The following is an 18,751-nucleotide window of genomic DNA, read 5'->3' as shown; positions in this document are numbered from 1 at the left end:
ACCACAGTATGAAACAAGAAAACAAAGATGGAAGAAAGCTATCAGAAAGATGCACAGATCCACCTGATCTGGCAGCAAAGCTGCTGTTTTCCTGCCTAGGCCCAGACTGATAAAACTACCACTGTTGTCTACTGGGCCGGGAGTGGAAATATGAGCAGAAATATGAACTGGATATTTCTCTTAAGTAAATTCAATTAATAAATGTACTAAAAGAGCAATGATTATCAGTTACCTGTTAGAAATATGTGAAAGGGCCCTATCCTAATTAATACTTTGCCAGTTGCTCTAAAGTAAGCTGACAAACCATCATGAACAATTTCAAAAACACAAACCAAGAAAAGTATTTGCACTGCATTACATCACATGAGGGGTTAATTTCCCTAGTATGTAAGAAATTCCTGAAAATTAGAAAAAGTAATGAATAGAAATAATTTATAGAAAAAGAAATTTACTTATTGGAGAAATACAAATTAAAAGAAAATTAAGAAGCCATTTTTTAACCTATTAGACTGGCAACAACAATCCAAAAGACTGACAGTATAAGGATAGGCACTCTCATACATTTCTAGTGGGAATGTAAATTATAAAGTTGTTTTAATAATCTCCCTTCTCATTTTTTATGGTGAAATTCCTGACAAAAGAGAAGGAAATAATGCTAATAAAAAAGCTACTAATTTTATTACAAGTATGAGAATACCTATGGCATTTGATGGCCATGAGAACAATTTATATCATTTCTGGCAACTAAGACTGATTTCAAAAAACATTCAGAAAAACAGCGAGATATACAAGCAATTCACATGAAAAGAAAAAAATTAACCTCATTTGTAATCAATGAAATACAAAAAGAACACATAAAATTTTTTACCTATAGTATGGTCAAAGATTATTTTAAATCAATCTCCGTATAGCCAACAAAACTGCAGAGAGGCAGACATTACTGGTAAGTCTTTTTTAAATTTTTTTAAAGATTTTATTTATTTATGAGAGAGAGCATGCATGAGCGAGGAGAGCGCACAAGCAGGGAGAGAGGGAGACTGATGCCAGGGCTCGATCCCAGGACCCCAGAATCATCACTTGAACCAAAGAGGCAGCAGCTTCAATGACTGAGCCACCCAGGTGCCCCTGTTAGCCTTTCCCATAAAACAATTTTACAATTAGTATCAAAAGAAATTCTTTACCAGATTCAGCCTAGATATTTATTCTGGGAAAAGTATTACAACTGTGGAAAAACATACTTAAGTATAAATACAGTATGTTTTTGTGATACACATGTAGAACTATACAACCATCAGCAGTATTAAATTTTTTTTTAAAGATTTTATTTATTTATTTGAGAGAGAGAATGAGAGATAGAGAGCATGAGAGGGAAGACGGTCAGAGGGAGAGGCAGACTCCCTGCTGAGCAGGGAGCCCGATGTGGGACTCGATCCCAGGACTCCAGGATCATGACCTGAGCCGAAGGCAGTCGCTTAACCAACTGAGCCACCCAGGCGCCCCAGTATTAAATTTTCTTAATGACAGGGAAAGTATTCAAGATCTGTTGTGTGTGGGTATATATAATTTTAATGTAATATATTTAATATATAATTTTATACTTCTATATATACATATATGAGTATACATATATAAAAGGATCTCACTTACATAAATATAAATAGCATAGAGAGTCAACAGAAGTACAGATGCATGAAAAAAACCAGACTGGCACAAAGATCACTGAGCTGCACTTTGGCACTGCATGTCAACACTGGTAAGATACACACCTAAATATTAATAGTGGCTATATCTGGGTGGTGAGATTTTCTAATTTTCTTTATATTAATAAAGAAATTTAAGTCATTTTTTTAAAGATTTTATTTATTTATTTGTCAGAGAGATAGAGAGCACAAGCAGGGGGAGTGGCAGACAGAGGGAGAGGAAGAAGCAGGCTCCCTACTGAGCAGGGAGCCCGATGCAGGGCTCGATCCTAGGACCCCGGGATCATGACCTGAGCTGAAGGCAGACGCCCAACCATGTGAGCCACCCAGGCATCCCTTAAGTCATTATTTTTAAAAGTAGAAAATACAGTTATTTGGATACCATATGAACCCACAAAAAACATGTATGTGTGTATGTGCATGTATTACTTTCTAAGTAGTAGAGATTGAGAGATGTTTAGTCAAAGAAAACGTTAATGTTAATCTTCCTAATATTTAAATTTCTGTAAGATATCAACTAATTTAACATTAATAAAATACATTAAAAAGTTTAAAAAACCAGAAGAGTAAAGAACAGAAAGTTCTTTAATGCCTCCACAAGAGCTACTACCCTCCTCAAGTGTAATTCACAACATAATTCATATATAAAGCGAACTAAGATTTTTTTTTTTCTAACTACTCTTGCAAATGACGCACTTACGGAATGGGGGTATGGAGAATGCTGGTGAGCACTTACAAGACATTACATACCTTGTTATTCTTCAACAAATCTATGAAATGTGTGGTAATAATCCCATCTTAACCATGAGAAAATGATCAGACAGGTTAGAAAGTTTAGACTGTAGATAACCAGAAAATGGTTGAACACAAATTTAACGGGCTTTGTGCTATGGTGAGCGCTGTGAATTGTACAAGACTGATGAATCACAGATCTGTACTTCTGAAACAAATAATGCAATATATGTTAAGAAAAAAAAAAAGAAGAAGATAGCAGGAGGGGAAGAATGAAGGGGAGTAAGTCAGAGGGGGAGACTAACCATGAGAGACGATGGACTCTGAAAGACAAACTGAGGGTTCTAGAGGGGAGGGGGTGGGGGGATGGGTTAGCCTGGTGATGGGTATTGAAGAGAGCACGTTCTGTGTGGAGCACTGGGTGTTGTGCACAAACAATGAATCATGGAACACTACATCAAAAACTAATGATGTAATGTATGGTGATTAACATAACAATAAACAATTATTAAAAAAATAAAAAAAAAAGAGATGACAAATTTAACGGGCTCCGAAGTCTCTATATACTCTTTCCATGGAATCAGCTGCTCTTTCTGATATTACAGAGCTGAAACAGCCCATACCTAACTGGCCCAACTCTCATTTTATAGATGAGGACCAAGAAGAGAGAGATGGCTAGAGAAATAAACTGCCCAAGTTTATACTGTTAGATAAATATTAGAAGAAAAAGAACTCCCAAGTTCCATTTCAATGCTGTTTCCAGTATTCTTTTTTTTTTCTCTCTCTCTTCAAAAAAAAAAAAAAAGAACAGCAGACTATCAACTACATCCAGGACATTCAGGACTTCCTAATCTTGTTCTTACAGAAAAGCTTGCAGAAAGAGAGAGCAAAACTAAAATAAGACCTAGAGAATAATACAAGATAATCAATCAGCACATATTAAGAAATAAATAAAGGTTTCTTCCATATTCTACATATGCTTTTAAAAATTTTAAGTAGTGTTTCCTAGTTTTACTTATTAAAGGAAAACAAGACTCTTGTTATTGAAATAAGCATGTAATTTTCTATTTTAACAAAATGTTTGAGTGCCAAATTAGTGTTCAAATGTATATGTTGGGGCGCCTGGGTGGCTCAGTCATTAAGCGTCTGCCTTCGGCTCAGGTCATGATCCCAGGGTCCTGGGATGGAGCCCCGCATCGTGCTCCCTGCTCTGCGGAAGCCTGCTTCTCCCTCAACCATTCCCCCTGCTTGTATTCCCTCTCTCGCTCTCTGTCAAATAAATAAAATAAAATCTTTAAAAAAAAAAGTATGTCATAGATATACACATAACTTCATAAATTATAAAGAATTTCAAATATTCAGAAAATGTCAACCATCTTCCCACTATCCTTGTGTGCCCTCCCAGCATCAAATCTCCTCTCCCTATGAGAAGTTATCTGTATCCTGAATTTGTCATCATACTGATGAATTTCTTCACATTCTTATTATCCACTTATGAATCTCTAAACTATATAGATAGAAACTCACAGATAATATATGTACACAGATGTCACCAAAAATGGCAAAGTGGGGAACTCCAAAACTCCATCCCTTCACAAAAGCAAAGAATAAGCTGGGAAAAACTTTTTTGGAACTCTGGAATCAAATGAAAACAATCAGGGGAATGCTTCATGAAGAATGCAGCTGCTAAAATTTCAGGGAGTACGTTTTAACAAACATACTTACCATGGCCCCTTCCCCAGTTCAGCAGCAGCAATGAAGACATCAGCTCACATTTCTGGTCCACGTTGCTAGTACCAGAGGGAGCTCTACAGACCTAATCAAAAAGAATTGTGGTTGTGTGCTTTCTCTAGTCTATAACTCCCTGAAGGATCAGCTCAAGAGCCTGCCTTTATTTCACATGCCTTGGAGCTTCCAGAAGATAGAAGCAGTATTCTGGGTGGCAGCATTTGTCAAAAGCATTTAAAGGCAAATGTATTAGCTGCAGCTGCCTGGAACAAGGGTTAAGAATTAACAACCAATACTCAGGAAAGCCTGGGAAGAAAAAGCTAAGAAAGATACTTGGGGGCAAAAGGCTTTGAAAAGTTCCCACATGGGGCGCCTGGGTGGCCCAGTCGGTTAAGCATCCTGACTCTTGGTTTTGGCTCAGATTGTGATCTCATGGTCGTGAGACTGAGCCCCACATTGGGCTCCATGCTCAGTACGGAGTCTGCCTGAGACTCTCTTCCTATCCCTCTGCCCCTCCTGCTCATGCTCTGTCTCTCTCTCTTAAAATAAATTAAATAAATAAATGTATGAATGAGAAATAAAGAAAAGTTCCTGTGTACTCTGAGGAAACTAGAAGGCCATGTGCATACCTGGGGCCAAACACATGCTTGCCAAATATGAGAGAATACCCTAAGCTATCAACTCTGGCTGACCTTCGGGTACCATGTAGAAAAGCGAAGACTAAGGCAGAGTTCTAAATAGCCTGCCTACGGCATGTCCTACAGAGAGCATTGGCTACAAGGTTAGAAGTGGTTTCCATGTATTTATGGAAGTCAAAAATAAGTTGAAATTGAAAAGATGGAAAAAGATACTTCATATAAATAACCAAAATAGACATCAGTCAAAATTGTTACAAGACAGAGAAGAACATTACATATTGATAAAAGGATTAAGACAAAACAACTATAAACATATATGAACCAAACAACAGGCTCCAAACTATATTAAGCAAAAACTAATAGAATGGGAGAAATACACAATTCTGCAATAATAGTTGAAGATATCAATAACTGACTTCCAATAATGCACAGAACAACCAGGAAGAACATCAACACAAAAATAGAGAACTTGAACAGCACTGTAAAACAACTAAAACTAACAGACATCCACCTATCAACAGCAGAATATACATTCTTTTCAAGTGCACATGGAACATCTCCATTTATACCATATGCTAGGACATAAAATAAGTCTCTAATAAGTTTTAAAAGACTAAAATCATACAAAGGTATCTTTTCTAATTGCAATGGAATGAAACTAGAAATCAGTAAGAGGAAAACTGAAAAATTCACAAATATGTGGCAATTAAAGAACACATTCTTAAACAACCAATAGGCAAAAAAGAAATATCACAAGAAACATTAGAAAAGAGTATTCTCTTTCAGACAAAAGAAAATGAGAATACAACATACCAAAATTTATAGGATACAATGAAGGATACATTCAGAGGGAAATGTATAGCTTTAAACACCTACAATAAAAAAAGAAAAATCTCAAATCAATAATCTAATTTTAAACCTTAAAGATCTAGAAATAGAAGAAAGCACTAAGCTGAAAGCTTACAGAGTGGAGAAAATATCAAAAATTAGAGGGAAGAAAAAAATGAAATAAAGAATATTGAAAAAAATCAACAAAACTGACAAACCTTTCGCCAGACCTGACTAAGAAAAAAGAGAGAAGACTCAAATGACTAAAATCAGAAACAAAAGTAAGGACATTACTACCAACCTGACAGAAATGAAAAGGGTAAGAGAATGCTATGAATTACTTACATACCAACAAATTAGATAACCTAGAGGAAATGGACACATTCCTATAAACAAAATACAAATGAAGACTGACTCAAAAACAGAAAATCAGAAAAGACCTGTAATCAGTAAAGAGACTGAATCATTAATCAAAAAACAAAACAAAAAAACAAACCCCGAAACAAAAACAAAAAACTCTGAAGCATGACAGCTTGAGGAACTCCACAGATGTGCTCTCCAGTGAAAATTATAAAACTACAACCTTTGTTGTAGTCCCTAGAGATGGTCCTGCGGACAAGGGGAAAATGAAGAAAGATGTGCTCAAGAAAAATCTACTAGTGACTGTAAGAAAAGTGAGAGTATGACGTTTGTACCAGGACCTACCTGGCCCCCTTAGTGTTAGCTCAGGAAAGTGTAAACTCCACTCCGGACTGATAAGCCAAGAGCACAGGGCTCCCTCGTTCCCTGGTGGGCTCAAGGGTCTATCTTACTGGGAAGGTCAGGATATCAACATTTCTCATCCTGCCTCCAGCTACCTATTGCTGAAGGTAGGGTACTAGGTAAACGCCAAGAAGTATGTGTGTGTGTGGAGGGGGGGCTCTCTTCTTCCATACAACCCACAACTGATAGGATGTAGGCTTTAACCTTCACATAATGGGGCTGGGGCCCTGAATGACCCTGTTCCAGCTGCTAAGGTGAAAATCACACTGGGAGAGCCAACCCAAGTAGACATGAGTGTACCATTCCCCTCCCTTCTCTCCATTCCACGAACTGCTCAGATCCTAGAGCAGAGATATAACTGGGAAAGAAATGCATCACTGTCCCCCCTAAATACTCGAGACCTCATCTGGAGATACTGCCTGTGGGATGAAGGGAGCCATAAAACATATAGCACCAAATCTCTTCCCTGAGAAATACTGACTTCATTTGCAAGGGAATGGACAAAGGTGCTCTGAAAAACAGTGGAGGCCCTGGTAAAAGGCAACTGAGAGGAGACTGGAGAAATCACTGGACATGAAGATTAAACCACAGGTTGGTTGGCTGGCTGGTTTGCCAGAGAGAACAAAAAGGGGAGACAGGTAGAAGTAACCTGCTTGGAGTCAGAAGAAACCTTAAGCACTGATTTAAAAAACTATCCCTCCAAAGGAACTCAAATTTGATTAGTTTAATCTGTGGAGCAATTAATGCCTGAGGGACTGCTGAAAAAGAGCGTAATTAGCACTAGATTAGGGGACCTTAACAGTTATATGTAGTCAGGAAGAGATAGTCTAAGAGAGTCCTGCCCAAACCACTGACACTACTGTCATCCCAGAGTAATTGTAATTGTAGGAAAACTCAAGGTTGTGCCCATCAGGTGAAACATTCGAAGGCTGTGTGTGTGTGTGTGTGTGTGTGTGTGTAACATCTGAAGGTTGAGTGTGTGTGTGTAACATCCGAAGGTTTAGTGTGTGTGTGTATGTGTGTGTAACATCCGAAGGTTGACTCTGTGTGTGTGTGTGTGTGTGTGTGTGTGTGTGTGTGTAAGGGGATGCGGGGGTAGAAGAAGAGGAATGCAGACTCCACTAAAATAACCCAGCCAGTCACTAAATAAACAAACAAGCAAGATACAGTAGCATGTACTAGAAGGGAAAAACAAGTTTCAAGCATTTCTACATTATATAAAAAGTCCAGTTTTTAACAAAAATTATGAGACATGCTAAAAAGTAAGAGACTATGGCTCATATAACAGGAAAAAAGGAGATAAAAGAAACTGTGATTGCAAGATGTTGAATTTAACAGACAAGAACTAAAGGAAACTGATTAAATAGAGAACATCAAGAGTCAAAAGTTATATATATATACACAAAAGGAAATTCTGGAGTTGAAAAATACTATAACTAAAATTAAAATTTTACATAAGGGGCTATGTTCACATACAGCAGATATGAACTTGGAGAAGAATTATTAAATTTGCTAAGAAATCAATAAAGATTATACAATGTAAAGATAAAAGAATGAAGAAAGATGAAGAGACTCAGAAATGTAGGACACTATTAAGCACAATGACATAAAAAAGGAGAAAAGAGACAAAAAGCAGAAAAAAGATTTGAAGAATGACTGAAAACTTCCCAAATTTATTGAAAACGATATATGCACATATAGGAAGCATTTTTATTAATTCTTCAACTAAAAAAAGTAAATCACTCTTCAGCTGTGAAATACTACCATATTTATGCTTAAAGTTTTCTGAACTGCATCATGAAGTTGTAACTGAAAATAGCCTGAAATTTCCAAAGCATTTTATATACATGATGTCTATGATTACAAAATGAAAAGAGATGAGTTAATATGTAACTTAATATATCATGTTCAACAGTTTTGCTAAAACTGTTATTAGGAAGAATAACTAGACTAGTAAATGTTTATAAAAACGATAAAATAATAATACATGTATCATAAATTTCTTAAATATCTTTGAATTAAGCATATGATGACTTCATGGGAGTACAATAAGTATTTATTATATGCTTAGATATATCATGCACTATAATGGACCTTTATTTTTTTATTTATTTTTTTTTTTAAAGATTTTATTTATTTATTCATGAGAGACAGAGAGAGAGAGAGAGAGAGAGAGAGAGGCAGAGGGAGAAGCAGGCTCCCAAGGAGCAGGGAGCCTGATGCGGGACTCGATCCCAGGACCCTGGGATCATGACCTGAGCCGAAGGCAGACGCTTAACCATCTGAGCCACCCAGGCGCCCTATAATGGACCTTTAACTACAAAGATAAATAACATATAGTCTCTACTCTGGAGAAGATTATAATATTGTAGGACAGAGAGATACATGGTAGCATACTTTCAAGAGATAATGTGATAGAGGAATATACACGGTAATAATGAACACTTTCAGGACAAGAAGGATATCCTGAAAATGTCCCTGAGCTGGATTCTGGAGGAAGCAAATAAATGATATAGGAAGACCACAAACTACAGCACAGATTTTAATAGCAAGTGTTCTATGTTGAGACCAGCTTGTATCATTGTTTTGTCATGGATTCTGTAATCTTACAGACATTGGGCCTTTCCTTTCTCTATTAAAGGGATATTTAAATTTATTTCCTTTCTCATTTTCCTTGGTTTGTAAAATGAAATTGTATGTGGGTGGGTGTGTGCTTGCTTACACTTTGCACAAATTGAATACTAGAATACACATATAATAATGAAAACTTCACAAGTGACATTTGAGGATAAGTGGTGGTAAGGGCAGTGGTGGTAAGGGTGGTATTAACCAAAACAAATAATTAATGTATATAAAAAGTATTTAAAGGCTAACACAGGGTCTTCTGTTTTGAGCATAATGGAGTACCTGGCAGGCAACTTAAGTTCTGCTGTTAAGTAGAAAATTTGAAATAAAAATAAAATATCTGTTTAAAGGCATCTATCTAGGGCTGCTCAGGCAATCAGGACAGGGGATCCCAAAATTCCAGAGAAGAGGGAATAATCTAAAGGTAAGCTGATAGATTCTAGCTACATTTTTCTCTAACCGTTATCTGCTGCTCAGTCTAGCTAAAATGCAGAGTGAGAATCCAGGCTTTGTTCAGCCCAGGGGCTGCTGCCAAGTGACAGAAATAAAGATTTTGTTCCCCTCGTGGGGTGGGAGATAAAAATAGGATACCTGAGGGGTTAAGACCCTGATGAAAAGCACCCTTTAAGATTTCTGCCAAATGCTGACCTTGCATGGAGCAGGAAGCCAAGAAAAAAGCCTCCAAAAAGCATAACAAATTTCAGATATTTCATACTGCTGAGGACCTAAGGACTAGAGTCCAGGATCTGCCAGAGAAAGGGACCTGAATAAGAACATCACGTTCTCATTTGGAAGGCCTGGGAAGGTAGGCTGAAAGATGGAGAAAGTAGATGAAAATAGAGTTTTTCTCTAATTCCTTAAGAAACAGTCAGGTGGAAGTTCTAGAACTGGAAAATAACTGAAATTAACAATTTAATATGTAAGTTTAACAGCAGACTAAACAGCAAAAAATAGGACTAGAAAACTTTTTTAAAAAGCAATAAAAGATAGTTGCACTGAAACACACACAAAATTATGGAAAATACAAAAACAGCTAGGACAAATATGAGACACAGTGAAAGTCTAATATATGTGTGAGTGGATCAGCAATATTTGAAAAGATAACTGAGAATTTTCCAAAACTGGTCAACAAAACAGTAACTAATGTCTTTTAGAACTTAAATATATGTACAAATAAAATGCAAGACAACAATAATGTAAAAGACATCAGGATAAATGGAATAAAAAGTGTTCTAAGGTTCTAACATTCTTGGGGAAATGGTAAGCATAGGTACTGGTATTAGCTGTAATAATTCAATGAAGCATACTGTAATCATTAAGGTAACCACTAAAAGAGAAGTGACATAGCTTAACTAAAAATATGATAAACAAGGGGGCCTGGCTGGCGCAGTGGGTTTATGTCTCAGAGTCTTGGTTTCAGCTCAGGTTGTGATCTCAACATTGTAAGATGGAACCCAGAGTCAAGCCCTTCCCTCCCTCATCGGGCTCTGCTCAGCATAGAGTCTGCTTGAGATTCTCTCTCCCTCTCCCTCTGCCCCTCCAACTCGTGTGCACATGCACTCATTCTCTCTCTCTCTCTCTCTAAAAATAAATAAGTCTTTAAAAAATATATAACAAAAAAAGAAAAAAATATAAAAATGAAATAGTAAGATGGTAGATAATGATATAAATAACACATTTATATATAAATATGTTATCTATGTCAATTATCAGACTGGATTAAATAAACATACTCAAAGACATAAATACTAAGTGCAATGTCAGATCTTGGAATGGTAAAAAGACAGTAGTGGGAATACTGGCAAAAACCTGATTCAAGTCTACAGTTAGTTAACAGTATATTATACCAGTGTTTTAATTTAATGTGTTGTTCTATTCAATAATAACAAAGCTTTTACATTTAACTGATTTTAATATGGGGCTTAATATGGTGTTAACATGATGGGAAGCTATAGGAGGAAAGAAAAAATGCCACCACTTGTTGTTTGCAGAAGACATAAATATAAGGGTAAGAAAGGTTTAAAAGGATGGAAAAATGCATACTTTACAAATCCTATCCAAAACAAAGCAGGTACAGCTACACTAGGATCAGATAAAACAGACTTTTAAAGCAAGAAGCATTAGGAAAGATAAAAAGGAAAGTAATAAAAAGAGAAAAAAAGGTCATTCACAAGAACGTAATTCTTTTTTTTTTTTTTTTTTAAAGATTTGAGAGAGAACATGCATGGGCATGGGGGGAAGCGTAGAGGGGGAATGAGGAAGAGGGAAAGAATTCCAAGCAGACTCTGCCCTGAGTACAAAACCGATGCAGCTCAATCTTAAGACCCTGAGATCAAAACCTGAGCTGGAAACCAAGAATTGAATGCTCAACCCACTGAGCCACACAAGAACATAATTCTAAATATGTCTGTATGCAATAGGATTGCTTCTAAAAATCACAGGAGACTTTAATTCCCTCAACAAATGAAAGAACATCCTTAATGACATGTATACATACATATACAGAGAGAGAACACAATACCCAATAGCAAAAGAATAAAAATTTGTCTCAACTACACAGGTAACATTTACCAAAACTAACCATATTATTGCATGATAAAGAAAGCCTTGCAAACAAATTTCAGGTCACTGAAATTGCATTCAGGGTATGATACTTATCTTTACTCTCTTATAGCATTTTGTAGTTTTCTGTGTAGAGATTGTGAGCATCCTTAATTATATATTATTTCTAGAAGTGGGTTTTTAAATTATGCTATAAATGGCATCTTTTAACATTTTTATTTTCTGATTTGTTGCTAACCTATAGAAATAAAATGGATTTTTGTATGTTGACCTTGTGTGCAACAGCATGGACAAAACTGCTTGTTGATTTCATTACTTTGTATACAACCATGTTATCTATGAATGATGATCATTTTCTTTTCTAATTCTTAAAAGCTTTTATTTTTCTTGCCTTAAGGCTAGAATTCCAGTACAGTGTTGAATGAAAGCACTGATAGTGGTCCCTTATCTCAGTGGGAACTCTTACTGTAGGGGTGTAGGTGTATGTTTTAAGACACTTGTAAAATTAAGGAAGTTTTTTTTTTATTCCTAGTTGTAAAGAGTTTTTTGTTCTGAATGGGTATTGAATTTTATCACTTTTTCTACATTTATCAAGGTGATTTATTTTTCCTCTGTTAACAGGATGATTACATTAATAGATTCTAATGTTTATCACCCTTCCATTCCTCAAATAAAACCCCACTGGTCATGAAGTTGTATACTTTTTATGCAGTGCTAGGTTTGATTTGCTGTTAGTTTATTTAGGGGTCTTACATCTGTGTTAGGAGAGATTTTCCTTATCTTCCTTTCTTATAATGTGCTTGACAGGTTTTGGTATAAAAATTAACACTGGTTTCATCAAACACACTGTGAAGTTTGTTTTTGTCTCCTATTCTGCGGAAGAGCTTATACAGTGAAGGCATCTGTGTAAGTTTTCATTGTGGGAGTGTTTTTAATAATGCAATTCACTTTTCATAAAAATAGGACTGCTTAAGATTTTCTCTTTCATATTGTGTGTCAGTTTTTGTAAGTTATGTTTTTTCAAGTAATTTTAAGCCTGGTTTAAAAAACCCAGAACATTGGGTGCCTGGGTGGCTCAGTAGGTTAAGCGTCTGCCTTCGGCTCAGATCATGATCCCGGGTCCTGGGATCGAGTCCTGCAACAGGGTCCCTGCTCAACAGGGAGCCTGCTTCTCTCTCTGCCTCCCATCCCCTCCACTCATTCTTTCTCTTGCAAAAATAAATGAATAAAAATACTTAAAAAACAAAACAAAACCCAGAACAAAGGAGATTCATTCCCTCTTCCAAACTCAAGTGAAAGATATAGAGCCTTCTATCAATTTTCCAGTTTCTAAATACCTAGATCAAATACTGCACCTAGGATGGAACTTTGAAAACAGAACGTGGTTATAGGCAGAGAAGTGAGCACAATTATCTGTCTTCTATTTTCCAATATTATCAATGAGATGACAAGTTTTTTACAAAAGAATAAAGACACTAACAGGGCTAGAAAATAAGGGTAATAATGATGGATCAGAAATTTTGAAAAATTCAAGGCACATAAATGGGAATAAATTAGCAAAGACATCAATTAGATGGGAACAAATTATGGAGAAATTAAAGAAGAAAAACCACAACCCAAGATAGTAGAAGTATCCACAGTTCTTTCAAAGAGGCCCAAAGAAGAACCAACCTTTCATCAAATACAAAAAGCAGGAAAAGGCCAAGTGGCAATCATAAGGTTAATTATTTTAGAAACAGTATTTAGGCTAGCTGAGACAGCTGGGACCCTCCCCTTTCTGAAGCCTGGCAGTTGTGGCTTTTACCATCATGCGAAAGCCCAAGAACTGCTCCCTAAGGGAAGTTGGCCATCTGTCTGGATACATTCCTTTTAAGAGTATCAGTGTTTGAGAGACAAACAGGACCCAGATTGGACTAACTCTGAATATAATAAGAGACCTTAGGAATGTGACAGGGAGAAGAGAAAACTTCTAACAAATTAAATACTCTACCACATGAAATAAAGCCCTCCTTATTTTGACATGTGTGGGAAGGGGAAGGTGGGAGTCCCCAACCTACCCACACAACCTACAGATAAGTAGGTAAGTTGAAACACTTTGCCCATTTACACTGAATTCATCCACAGCCTTCCCATTCAGGGAAGAAGTCTGATAGGGAAGAGACCTATGCAACTTCAGGGAAAACCATGCCAGCCAGACACCATTACTTAGTAACCTAGCTCTTTATCCCAAAATATTAATGGAAAACCAAAGACAACAGACATTTGGGAAACGATCCAAAAATGAAAACAAAACAACTGATAGAAATGGAGACAATACAGGGGGCAGAATGGTACACTCAAAAAAATTTCTCATAAAGTATGCTTGAATAAAACAAGAATAAGCTGCTTTGAAAAAGTGGTCAGAAAAGATTAATTCTTGTAAATTCTTGCAATTCTTGTAAATGGCCATAACTGATGCATGAGAGCAAAATAAAAGATAAGGACTACTTTTAAGGAGACAGACTAAAACACAAAGAATATAGGAAATAAGAGAAACTAGGGACCTGAGGTCAGGTTGAGATACAATACAGCTAATAGGCGCTCCTGAAGGGGATAAAAACAGGAAAAAATAGGGACATATAAAAAGAAAAAAAAGGCGAAGCTACTACCATGATCTGAAGAGACACAGTTCATAGACAGGTCTCACCAAGTACCAAAATGCTTACTGAAAAGACTATCTATACATAGACACATCTTAGTAAAACTGTTCAGTTTCACCACATTATCTACAAAGAAGTCACATTGAAATCTAAATGCTATTAAGATATAGAATGAATGCTTTTAAGATTTATAAGGAGACCGGGTGGCTGGGTGGCTCAGTCGTTAACCATCTGCCTTCGGCTCAGATCATGATCCCAGGGAAGCCTGCTTCTCCCTCTCCCACTCTCCCTCTCTCGCTGTGCCTCCGTCAAATAAATAAATAAAATCTTTAAAAAAAAAAAAAAGATTTATAAGGAGAAAAAATGTAAACTAATTAGAATTCCATACTAAAATTTATTCATGAATGCGAGCCAAATACAGGGTATTTTCAGACGGCAAATACCTGAAAAGTTTGCCAGCCTATATTGATTACTCAATGAGGTACTCTGAACCTAAAGAAATCCAAATGTGTTTGTATGACACACCTTTATGAGTAAAAACCATTTGAACATTTGCTCTCAATATTTATAAATATTTTATAATTTTTACATTTATAAATTAATATACCATTATTCTACCATGTGTATTATAAAGCACATCAAAATAAAAATTAAAAAATCAGATAAAAACACATAATTTCAAATATATTCCAACACCCCCCAAAATTACTCCACATACCCTCTTTAATGTGGATGGATGTCTCATTTTGAAGACCACAGCTCTAAACCAAATGAAAAAGAAATCCAAGGGGAAAAAAACATGGAATTGAAGAAACAACTGAACTGAACAGGTCTCAGAAGAAGAGAAAGAAATTGAAAAATACTAAAGGAGAATCCACCAGAATTTGATATTTGGACAATTTTCAATTGTGAAGTTTTAATGTACATAGGATTACATTTTGTTCTCTGTGAGACCATTCTACTTTGTTCTACAGTAAGTCATGTAATCACATTGTAAATATTTCAAGGTTTAAAATTTTTAGAATTGATGTGTAAGTAAAGCAAAGAAGAATTTATAGTTATAAAACAAAATGTAAATACCTTGATGATATAAAATTAACAATGAATAACTGGGAGATGGGGGAGTAAGGAGAGGACCAAGACTATCATTCCCAGAGGTAATACTGTCTAGAGCTAATAAAAAATATATATTAATAAAAACCACTAACAGAAATAAAAGCAGGCACCATTTACAGTGAAAAGTGGAACTGGAAGTGGGACGATGACTTCCCATCCTTTTCACTCTCATGTAACATGAATCTCAACACAATTAGGACTTCTATTTTTGAAAAGCATTATTAGCCAGGAGGGGGGAGCAGTATATAACACAGTATGCCCACTTGTTTTATTATTATTTTTTTTAGTATGCCTATTTAGAAAACTGAAATTGGTTACTCATTGCCATAGATAGTCAGCTCATATTAAACCCTCCTACTACTCCATCACCTCCATCACCCCCTTCATTTAGTGCATTTTACTACTTAGTCTACTATGATCTCTATGAAGGTTTTTTGTGTTTTATCTATTTCTGTACTGCAAAGCCTCAGTGTTTAAAAGAAAGACAGAGGAGGATTCATTACACGGTCTAAGGGATTAATGGAATAGCTAATTATAGCTATAATATATATACATGAAAAGAGAAAAGTCATCTTGTAGTTCCCATTGCTTAAAAATCTAAAGTTCACTAAAATGTGTATACCATGAGAGAAAGTCTCTTCTTCCAAACAGAAACAGCTATGACTCTCAATAGAATAATTTGACTCAGTGGCAGTATATCTGGACACAGGTGCTTCTGAGAAGAATCTTAGGGGGAAGGAACAGGCAGTGATGAAAAGCCCTCAAGAAAAAAAACTGGCTAAGGATGGGAAGATAATTTCTTCTTCCTGGCTATAAGGGGAAAACCAAAAGAGCTGCACGGAGTAGGAGGTGTACATGGGCACCCATGGCTGCTGCTGCTGCTGAAATTTCACAGGGCCTTAGTCTCAAAAAAGGAAAAAAAAAATGCATGGGGGTGTTGAGCCAATACCTTTGTTTACCTTATAGTCTACTTACCTAGGCTGTTAATTCTTTCCTACTTTGACTGTTGAGAGGCCTAAGTAAAATAACGGGTCTTACAATCTGAACTTTTTATAAGTCAAAAGCAGAATACTGGTAATTTTATATGGTCCAAGTTTAATAGTCTCAGTCTCTAAGGGATGACAAATGGTACTTATAGGTTATATTTCTCTAGGGCAGTGGTTCTCAAATTTAAGTATGCATTAGAATCACCTGGAAGGGTTGTTAAGCCAGAATGCTAGGCCCTAAACCCAGAGTTAATAACTTAGTGGGCCTGAATTGGGCCCTAGAATGTACATTTCTAACAAAGATCTCAGGTGGTGCTGGTGCTGCTCATCTAGGGATCTCACCTTGGAGAACCACTGTTCTAGTCTGAGGATTAGACCAGAAAGCTATTAATACCATAAATACAAAAATCCATCATCACTGCCCTGATCATCCATGCGTCCTTCAGCTCTGACTGAATTTTCTTTTTTACCTGAGTGTTATCCTGTGGGGTTGGCTAGCTTTCAATTTCTTTGTTCCAGGATCTTATTCCAATGTTACGGAATCTCTTTTGAAATCCTCAACATCTGAACACTGAAAGTAAGGTAATTTTAATTGCATACATACATACATAGAAAATTTACAAGGATAGGCACAAGACTTATATAGACATTTAATGCTAACTCTTTTTCTATCTGATAATTCCTAAAGGCCATTAATACATGCTGGTGAAAGTTTCTACAGAGAATTAAAGCCTCTGCTTACTGTTGCCTTGTCATTCAACAACAAAGTTCTCCCTTAAAACAAACAAAAACCAAAAACAAACAAAAAGTCAATCCCTGGGTACACACATTGTAACTCCACAAAAATCACTGCATTTCTTTTTTTTTTTTTTAAGATTTTATTTATTTATTTGAGAGAGAGAGAATGAGAGCACGAGAGGGAAGAGGGTCAGAGGGAGAAACAAGACTCCCTGCCGAGGAGGGAGCCCGACGTGGGACTCGATCCCGGGACTCCAGGATCATGACCTGAGCCAAAGGCAGTCGCTTAACCAACTGAGCCACCCAGGCGCCCAAAATCACTGCATTTCTATTGCTTTATTGAAATTTCAAAGAAAGGACTAAAAGCAAGAAGTCATTCAACAACATTTCTAGAGATAGAGATGTCATTTTCCTCAACAATGGTAAAAATGGGGTAGGGGGAAGCCCATGTGTTGAAAAATCTGGATTCTATTCCTAGCCATTTTAGGTTTCAGGCCACATGCCCTTTTGCACAGCACTGAGCTTTAGCTATACAGAAAGTTTGAGGCAAGAATCATTAAGTCCCATCTAGTTCTACAATGACTTAATACAGTAAGACTCACACCCTGCAGACTAAGACTTACTTGATATCAGCACATTAACTTCCACATATTGCAATGAATGTCTTTAAAAAAAAAATCAACTATAGATCATTTCAGAACCTGATTGCTTTTTCTACAGCATAACATTTTAAGGACACTGTGGATCTTTGGAAGCCACTTTTAAAAATCATTTGCAAACAACTACAATTATATGTCCTGTTAGTTGCTGCAAGTTCAATTATTTTCTTATTACTTATATGTCATATACAAGGCACAATAAGAAAAATAGAAGTCTATCTGCAAATAAATATTTCACTTTTTAAAAGGAGGTTATTTCCAGACATCTCATAAAGACAGTATATATAAACTGTGGTGAACTAAAAAGGGGTGAGACCAGCAGTCAGGAGATTATTCATTCAATATGGCCAAATTGCAAAATGTCTCAGTTTTTTCTTTTTAAATCATTCATTCTTCCCTTTAGTCACCTTCCTTTATTTAGTGACCCACTGAGGAACCTACACTTAGACCCTGTGGAAACAAGGAAGGATGACAGACAGCCCCTGACCTCATCATTTGAACTAGATATTGTAGGTCTCCTAGGGAAAATCTATAATTTCAAATGTGCTTAAGAGAACAAACAAAAAAGCAAAAATTTGATCATGTCTTTTTTGGTAAAATTCAAAAAGCTAAAACTAAATGTTGTTACCCAAATATGTGTGTGTGTGAATTTTTTTTTTTTTTTTTAAGTAGGGACATGGAGCCCAACACAGGGCTTCAACTCACCATCCTGAGATTAAGACCTGAGCTGAGATCAAAAGTCAGACGCTTAACTGACTGAGCCACCCAGGTGCCCCCATAGTATTTTTAAGCAGCACAAGCATGATTAAGGGAACAAGATCATCCAGATACTCTTAATACCAAAGAATTACCTTTGAGTTCACTATAGTCCCTAAAAGCAAGTTTACTTAGGCATTAGCCTAAATTTTGAAAATTTTAGCAATGGCTAAAAGGTCCAAACAAGACACTTAATCAGAAATTACCAATGCACAATTTTTGTTTAAAACATGTGTGACAGCATGGCAATATATACAATGTTATAAACTTCTGATACGATTA

The 18,751-nt window shown here is 36.2% G+C and overlaps 1 protein-coding gene across 2 annotated transcripts in view; it reads right to left on the bottom strand.

Annotated features, from left to right (window-relative positions):
- Positions 1-18,751, bottom strand: part of SPOPL (speckle type BTB/POZ protein like) — a 62,453-nt gene that overhangs the window by 26,471 nt on the left and 17,231 nt on the right. Inside the window, exon 2 of one of the 2 annotated variants that reach the window (XM_027589494.2) lies at positions 4,158-4,248. The exons of the other annotated variant lie outside the window; for it this stretch is intronic. The gene's annotated coding sequence lies outside the window, so the exon portion shown is untranslated. The remainder of the gene's footprint in view (positions 1-4,157; positions 4,249-18,751) is intronic. 2 annotated transcript variants of the gene reach the window in all.

The sequence above is a fragment of the Zalophus californianus genome, chromosome 3, assembly GCF_009762305.2.
Source record: "Zalophus californianus isolate mZalCal1 chromosome 3, mZalCal1.pri.v2, whole genome shotgun sequence".
NCBI classification, from domain to species: Eukaryota; Metazoa; Chordata; class Mammalia; order Carnivora; family Otariidae; genus Zalophus; species Zalophus californianus.
This window is presented reverse-complemented; position numbering and strand designations above follow the sequence as displayed.